The 6654-nt window shown below is 54.9% G+C and overlaps 1 long non-coding RNA gene across 1 annotated transcript; it reads left to right on the forward strand.

Moving 5' to 3' along the window:
* Positions 1-833: 833 nt before the first annotated feature.
* Positions 834-5702, forward strand: LOC140709078 (uncharacterized). Its single transcript, XR_012089432.1, has 2 exons — positions 834-1395; positions 4967-5702. It is a non-coding gene; the product is annotated as an uncharacterized lncRNA (long non-coding RNA).
* Positions 5703-6654: the final 952 nt, after the last annotated feature.

The following is a 6654-nucleotide window of genomic DNA, read 5'->3' on the forward strand; positions in this document are numbered from 1 at the left end:
GGCTGGTCTCGAACCCCTGGGCGCAAGCGCTCCTCCCACCCTGGCCTCCCCAAGTGCTGGGATTATAGGCGTGAGCCACAGGGCCTGGCAGTAATAATCCATCTTCTAACCTATCTTGTGCTCTAACACAACACTCTTGATAAACGGGAAACTGAGCTCTGACACTGCACCGGGCATCGCTGTGTAGAGGATCTGAGATCCAGCGATGTAAGCATGTCCCAGCATCAGTTCAGCCATTCATTCCCAGGTGACCGAATTTCTCTGCGCCTCGGTTTCCTCATCCTTGGGAGAGAATAGTAATATCATCTCGTAGGGATGGGAGAGAATAGTAATATCATCTCGTAGGGATGTTGCCAACATTAAAGATAGCTCTAATCACCTGTATGCATGTTTTCCACTAATTCATTCAACTAACGCGTTTTGAGCCCGTACTGTGTGCCAGGCCCTGGGGAGACAGTGGTGAGCAGCACGAACCCCATGTCCCTATCTCCAGGTACTGTTTGGTAGAGAAGGACAAGGAAATGCAGGTAGCGTTATGATAGGGAGCACGGAAGCAGAGAGGAAAAGGCCGCAGAGTTCAGAAAGGTCCGAAAGAGCAGCGGTCGCCGCCAGAGAGAAAAGGCAAAGAATGAAATCCACAAACCCCCATCCCTACGGCCTTAGCCTCTTCTTTGTCTCAGCCAATCAGACGTCAGTATTGCTGGCCGAACGACCAATCAAGAGCTGGAACAGGAGCCCTAGTCTCAGGCCCGATTTCCCGGGGGAGGGCGGCCGGAACCGGCGCGCCCCGCCCCTGCCCCGACCACGCCCCGCCCTCCCCGCCCCAGACCACGCCCCGCCGCGGCCAGCGTCGCCCGCCTAGAGCCCCGTGGCCAGCGGCCGGCCGCGGGGCCGTTTTGTCCTGAGGGCCAGAGAAAGGGAGAAGGGGGTGGGGGGACAGCCACGTGGCCGCAGGAGGATTTACAACATTTTTTTTCGCCATCGACGATATCGCAAAATGTGTGAGAGAGGCGGCGGCGCAGCCCGGACCGGAGCGTGAGGGCGCGGGCCAGGTAAGCAGCCGCGGCAGTTTCGCCGCGGACGGGACCCGGGGGCTACCGCGGGCACCGGCCACGCGCAGCGGCTCCGCGGGATCTCGGCCGGGTCCGCGCTCTGAAGGGTCTCGAGAGCCATGGGTGGTGCAGGTGGGGCCCTCGAGCCGAAGCATCTCCGGTGACCCGGGGTTGCCGAGGAGGTGTAGACCAGCACAGGTGGTCCGGCCAGGGCGCCTCCGAATCCGGGGGTGGTCAAGACGGATCCCCAAGGCTGAGGTCGGCAGTCCCGGGGACTCGCAGCTGCTGAGCCTGTGGAGACGCGGACCCGTGACCGAGGCACCCTCCAGCAACCCAGGGGCAGGTGAGACCGTGTAGACGTGCGCTTGCGGTTGAACCGCGAGCAGGTGTAGACGCGGGCGGGTTCTGGACGCGGAAAGTTTGCCAGAGCGCGCTGAGCGGGCTGGCTGGGAGGACGGGTCTGGGCGTAGGCGGAGCCGCGCCTCTGAGGGGCGAGGCTCACATCTGGGGCGGGGACGGGACCCACCTGTGGGGTCTCAGTCACCCCCCCCCCAGGGCAGAAGCTCCTTGGGGGAACTCCAAACTCCAGCCTCAGCGGCTGGAATTCGGGTGCCCCCTTCCTCGGGAGCTGCAGAAGCTGCAGCTGAGGCGGGAGAGGGATTTGGGGTGACAGAGCGAGACCAGAGGGGGCTTATTTTGAGTCTTTTAGACGGGATTACCAAGCGCTCACTCTGTCCCTGGCCCCGGGGAAGCCTGAGGAGTCTCCACCTCACTTGTGAGGAAGCTGAGGGGCGGAGAGGCCAATTTGGCACCCGTCCCACGCTGGTAATAAGACCGGGGGACTCAAACCCCATTTGTCCTGGCTCCTCTTCTCCTTCCACCTCCGCCTCAGTGAGGAGAAAGGGTGCTAGCCATGGGGGTAGTGCAGGTGAGACCTGGGGCTGGGATTCAGGGAAGCCCTGGATTGAGACCCTTGGATCTGCTGGGGGCGAATCCCACTGCCTCTCTGTGGCTCCAGGTGACCCCACAGCACTGGGTGAGAGAATGAACGCAGGAGGGAAGCTGGTGGCAGAGAGTACTGGGCAGAGGGTGCTAGTGCCCACCTGCTTTGTGCCCAGGGGTGCTGTGCCTGGAGCGCTTCGGGTGGGGCAGCATATTTATGCCACACTCTCTCCTCTAGGGGAAGGAAGACAGCCTTCCACAGAATCTGCCACAGGACAAGGGCAGAAGGTTTTCCCTTGGCTGGAGGAGATACCCGCATTTCTAGGGAGGTTCTTGGGGAGGCTCAGCTTCATCTCCCATCACCTTCTGTCCCTTTGCCCCCGTTCCTACTCCCACATCCTCCTGTCCTGGGATTTCTCCCACTACAGGGCCTTTTGCACATGTCGTTTATTCTTTTGATCAACAAATAGTCACAAATAGGCAGTGTAGACCACCACAGGTTGTCTGGCACACCTACTAAGTGCCGGCCACGCGCAATTCAGCAGTGACTAAGACAGGCCTGGCCTCTGCCCTCATAGGGCTTCCAGACAAAGGCAGGGACATGGATGAACAACAGAAAGTCAAGAAGGGGACCAGGGTATGGGGAGGGGAGGTGACCTTAGGAGGATATCAGAGAGGGACTCTGCAAGGATGACAGTGAGTCAGAACAATTAATACTCCTCATCCTTTGGGCCCCAGCACCAATGTCACCTCCTCCTGGAAGCCTTCCCTGACCTCCCTGACTTGATGATTCCACTATGATGGACTCTCATAGCATCTCATGGGACCACCCCCTCCATGGACACTTTTATGCCATTGATTGGTCAATGTTTAGCTCCCTCTATTGATTGTAAGTGCCATGAAGGCAGGACCCAAATCTCTTCTGGGTGGATGGTAGGCAGAGCGAATAAAAGATGGGTAGGATTTCCCCAGAAAAACAGGAGCAGCTCAGCCAGGTCAGGCATCCAGATGGCAGAAACTTTTCTTTCCTCTTCCCTGGCCCGAGTCCTGGGCTCCACACCCCATTTGCCGTTCACAGAAACAAAGTAAAAGAAACCAGCAGGCCTTGTGAAGGGAGAGGCCTGGCACAGCCTGGCCACTGCAGTGCCAAGGCTGGCCGGCTGCAAGGAGAGTGGACCTGCCAGGGGAGGCCCAGGGCAGGCGCTAGTCCTGTTCCCTGAGCTCAGACTGGCCTGTCTCCTCTTTCTTCTGTCCCATCTCTTGGAGACTTGTCTCCTTCAAGTGCTGCTCTGGGAGAAGGTGGTGGCCGACGGGGTCCCCAGAGTAGCTGGGATATAGGACCACAGTGACTGCCCGGCCTCCCCTATCCTGGTGGGCAGGGCCCTGGGCAGCACCGCTCTGACCCACAGTCAGGTCTCCGGGCCAGCAATTGCTGCTCAGGTGACCCACAGCTCATTGAAACTCACTTGGAAATTAGGAACCTGGCTCAGGGGGACGGATTCTTTTTTTTTTGTCTTTTACATGGTTTCTATACGCAGTGAATCCTCCCTCCCCTGGCTTCATTGGACCCGTGTGCCTGGTGCCTTTCCTGGGGCAGGTGAAGTCCTTGCAGATGCCTAACAAAGCTTTTCTTCAGTCTCGCACACCCCCCACTGCCCCACTTCAGGAGCTTCGAGTGGCCGCCACGCACAGCTAGAGAGACAGTCAACTTGCTTTATTCAGGCTCTGGCGAGGACAGAATAAGAGCAGCCTCCCCACCCACCCACCTGGCCAGCAAGCCTGCTGCCTGGAATGGCTTTAAAAAATTAATTTACAATGATTGACTCCCTTTTGTTCTGTGGGGATCTGCATTTTAAATATGTATTTAGATCAGATTCACAATTCACAGTTAAACCTCAACTGCCTCCCCCAACCCAGCAGAAAGAGTACAGGATTCAGAATCAGGTGAATAGAAAGTCAGGCCGAGTTCTGCTAATGATGAGCTGTGTGGCCTTGGGCAAATTACTTAAGCTCTCTGCACCTCCACTGGCTTCTTTGGAAACTGAGGTTAAGGATAATCCCTCCCTCACAGAGTGCTGCGAGGATTAAATTAGATAAGTTCAGGAAGACCTGTGCAGTGCCAGACCTGTGTTTTCTTTTCCCTGTACTGGCTGTCCTGCTAATTAGCCTGGTGACCCTGGGCAGGCCACTCAGCCACCCCTGGCCTCAATGTCCTCATCTGTAAAGGCTGGGGGTGGGGATTGTGGTAGGAGATGAAGGCACAAATACCCTCCCCCAGCCCCTTCCACACCCCCACCTCCTCCTGCCCTCTCCCCACCAGAGACGATACTGTCCCCCTCAACCACTTCTTGTTATCTGAGCTCTGGGTTTTAATTGGCGATGGCCCCTCCCCAGCTGCCTCTCCTCGCAGCTCCCTGTGAAGTCTCAGGCTTGCAGCCCTGAGGGGCCTGCAGTTCCTGGCTCATTTTCAGGGGCAATTAGCTGTGATGTCACAAGCCTAGGTGGTGGCCTCCGTGGGGCAGATGCTTAGCCAGGCCACCAGGAGGCCAGGACCCTGCTCCGTCTGTGACCTGCGGGGCTCCCCCAGGCTCCAGGGGTCCCCATTACCAGTCGCAGGGAGGCAGGGCTCCCAGGCAAAGCCATTTCCATTTCTGCACTTGATGGCTCCTTGAAGCCCAGTGTGCGTGTAAATGAGTTCTACCCTGTGCTTTTGTTGGCAACTGTCGGCTCCCTGGAAGCAAGGGGGCTTTGTCAGGAAGAACAAAGCTATGTGGTGTTTTTCTGATTTGGGGGGAAGCATTCTCTTGGGGGAGAGCTCAGCGCTTCTCAGTGTCGGTCTCCAGCCCTGGTTCTCAGACTTGGTGGTTTTGTTTTGGGTTTTTAAGTCCTATGGCTTAAGAGTCACATATGTTTGTGTGTGTGTTGGCTGAGGGTTTTGTTTTTTTTTTTTTCCTCCTTTTTGGCTTACATAGCGTTCCAGAGACTGAACTTCTCAAATCACTGCTTCAACAGCTTTTAAAATCTGGACCTAGTTACTCCTGTCATCCATGTGTAAAGATTTAGAAAAAAATCCCAAACCCAAGGGTGGGCAGCCGCGAGGATGTACAGCTCCTGGCACTGTGCGCTCACCGGAGACCTGAGGTCAAAGCCCAAAACGCTGAGCACCTCCTGGGAGGCGGGAGCATGGTCTGCTCAGTGCCAGACATCTGGATATTGAGAAAACATCTGGGTAGCTGGGATTTTCAGGTTTCTGCCTGACATTTAATATCACAAACATTGAGCCTGCTCCTGTCCCCCACCAGCCACGCGGCTTCTCTTCCCAAACACACCCAGCCTCTTCCCCTGCCTTCCTGATGGGTAAGAAACATCCATTCTTTCCAATTCCCCAGCGTTTTCCCCCTACCGGAAATCTGATGGGCTTATGACATCATGGCTGGCTGCTGAGCGATGAAGTGGATGCCACAAAGAAATCCGACATATCAGATAGATTCTGAGATCGGTTTCCCTCCAGCTGTAGTAACAGGCGCGAAGTCAGGAGAATTTGAGCTTTGTTTAAAAAAAAAAAAAAAAAAAAACCATAACAAAGTCTTGCCCTGTATTAAATGCAATTTTCTTAAAAACAAGCAAACCTTTTGGACATCATTTTATTTTAATAGAAATGCTGAGTTTTATGAAACTAAAGTGGCTAATAAATCAGACCTGAAGCTTTGTGTGAGCATTCCGTTTCTGTTGAGTGTTTGTGTCCTTATTCACTAATAAAAGAGGAGCTAGGAATGGTTTATCTCTCTTCATTATTCAAATGAGATAGCTTTTTTATTTTTTTAGGCCAATAAAATTCACAGGGTAAATTGCTGGTTTACGTTTTTCCAGGAATCCATCTTTATGAAGCGACCCTGGACCTCACCGGTCTGCAGACACTATATTCCCCTTTGCTGGTTTTCCTGGCTGTGAAGCCCTTAAGAGAATGCAGTAAAGGTTTTCAGTCTCCTAGCTGGGCTCAGGGGATGTCCAGCTGTCAGCAGGGCGGGACCAGGACTAGTGGGCCAGGCACTTCTTGGGATGAGAAACCTCTTTGAAAGGAGAGCGTCAAGAGAGGAACAGAAGTAAAGGGACCTGGGGGCCAGGCGCGGTGGCTCATGCCTATAATCCCAGCAATTTGGGAGGCCAAGGAGGGCAGATCACTTGAGGTCAGGAGTTCAAGACCAGCCTGGCCGACACGGCAAAACCCCATCTCTACTAAAAATACAAAAAATTAGCCAGGAGTGGTGGTGCACGCCTGTAACCTCAGCTACTTGGGAGGCTAGGATAGGAGAATTGCTTGAACACGGGAGGCGGAGGTTTCAGTGAGCTGAGATCATGTCACTGCACTCCAGCCTGGGTGACAGAGGGAGACTCCATCTCAGAAAAAAAAAAAAGAAGAAGAAGAAGTAAAGGGCCTGGGACATGAAGCCTAGGGGCCTGGGAGGGGGAATACATTTTCTTCCTCCTCAAAAGACAGCGAGGACCTCAGAAATAACTCCAGGCTGAGGGGACCTTATTATTCACCTCTGAAATAGGCTCGGGTGCAAGATTCCACGTGTCGTGCCTGCCACGCACCCAGCACAGGGATGTCCCAGACCTGGGCTGAGGTCCCAGCTGCTCCAGAGGCAAGCTTCGGGGC

This window comes from Chlorocebus sabaeus, chromosome 19, assembly GCF_047675955.1.
Source record: "Chlorocebus sabaeus isolate Y175 chromosome 19, mChlSab1.0.hap1, whole genome shotgun sequence".
Classification (NCBI taxonomy): domain Eukaryota; kingdom Metazoa; phylum Chordata; class Mammalia; order Primates; family Cercopithecidae; genus Chlorocebus; species Chlorocebus sabaeus.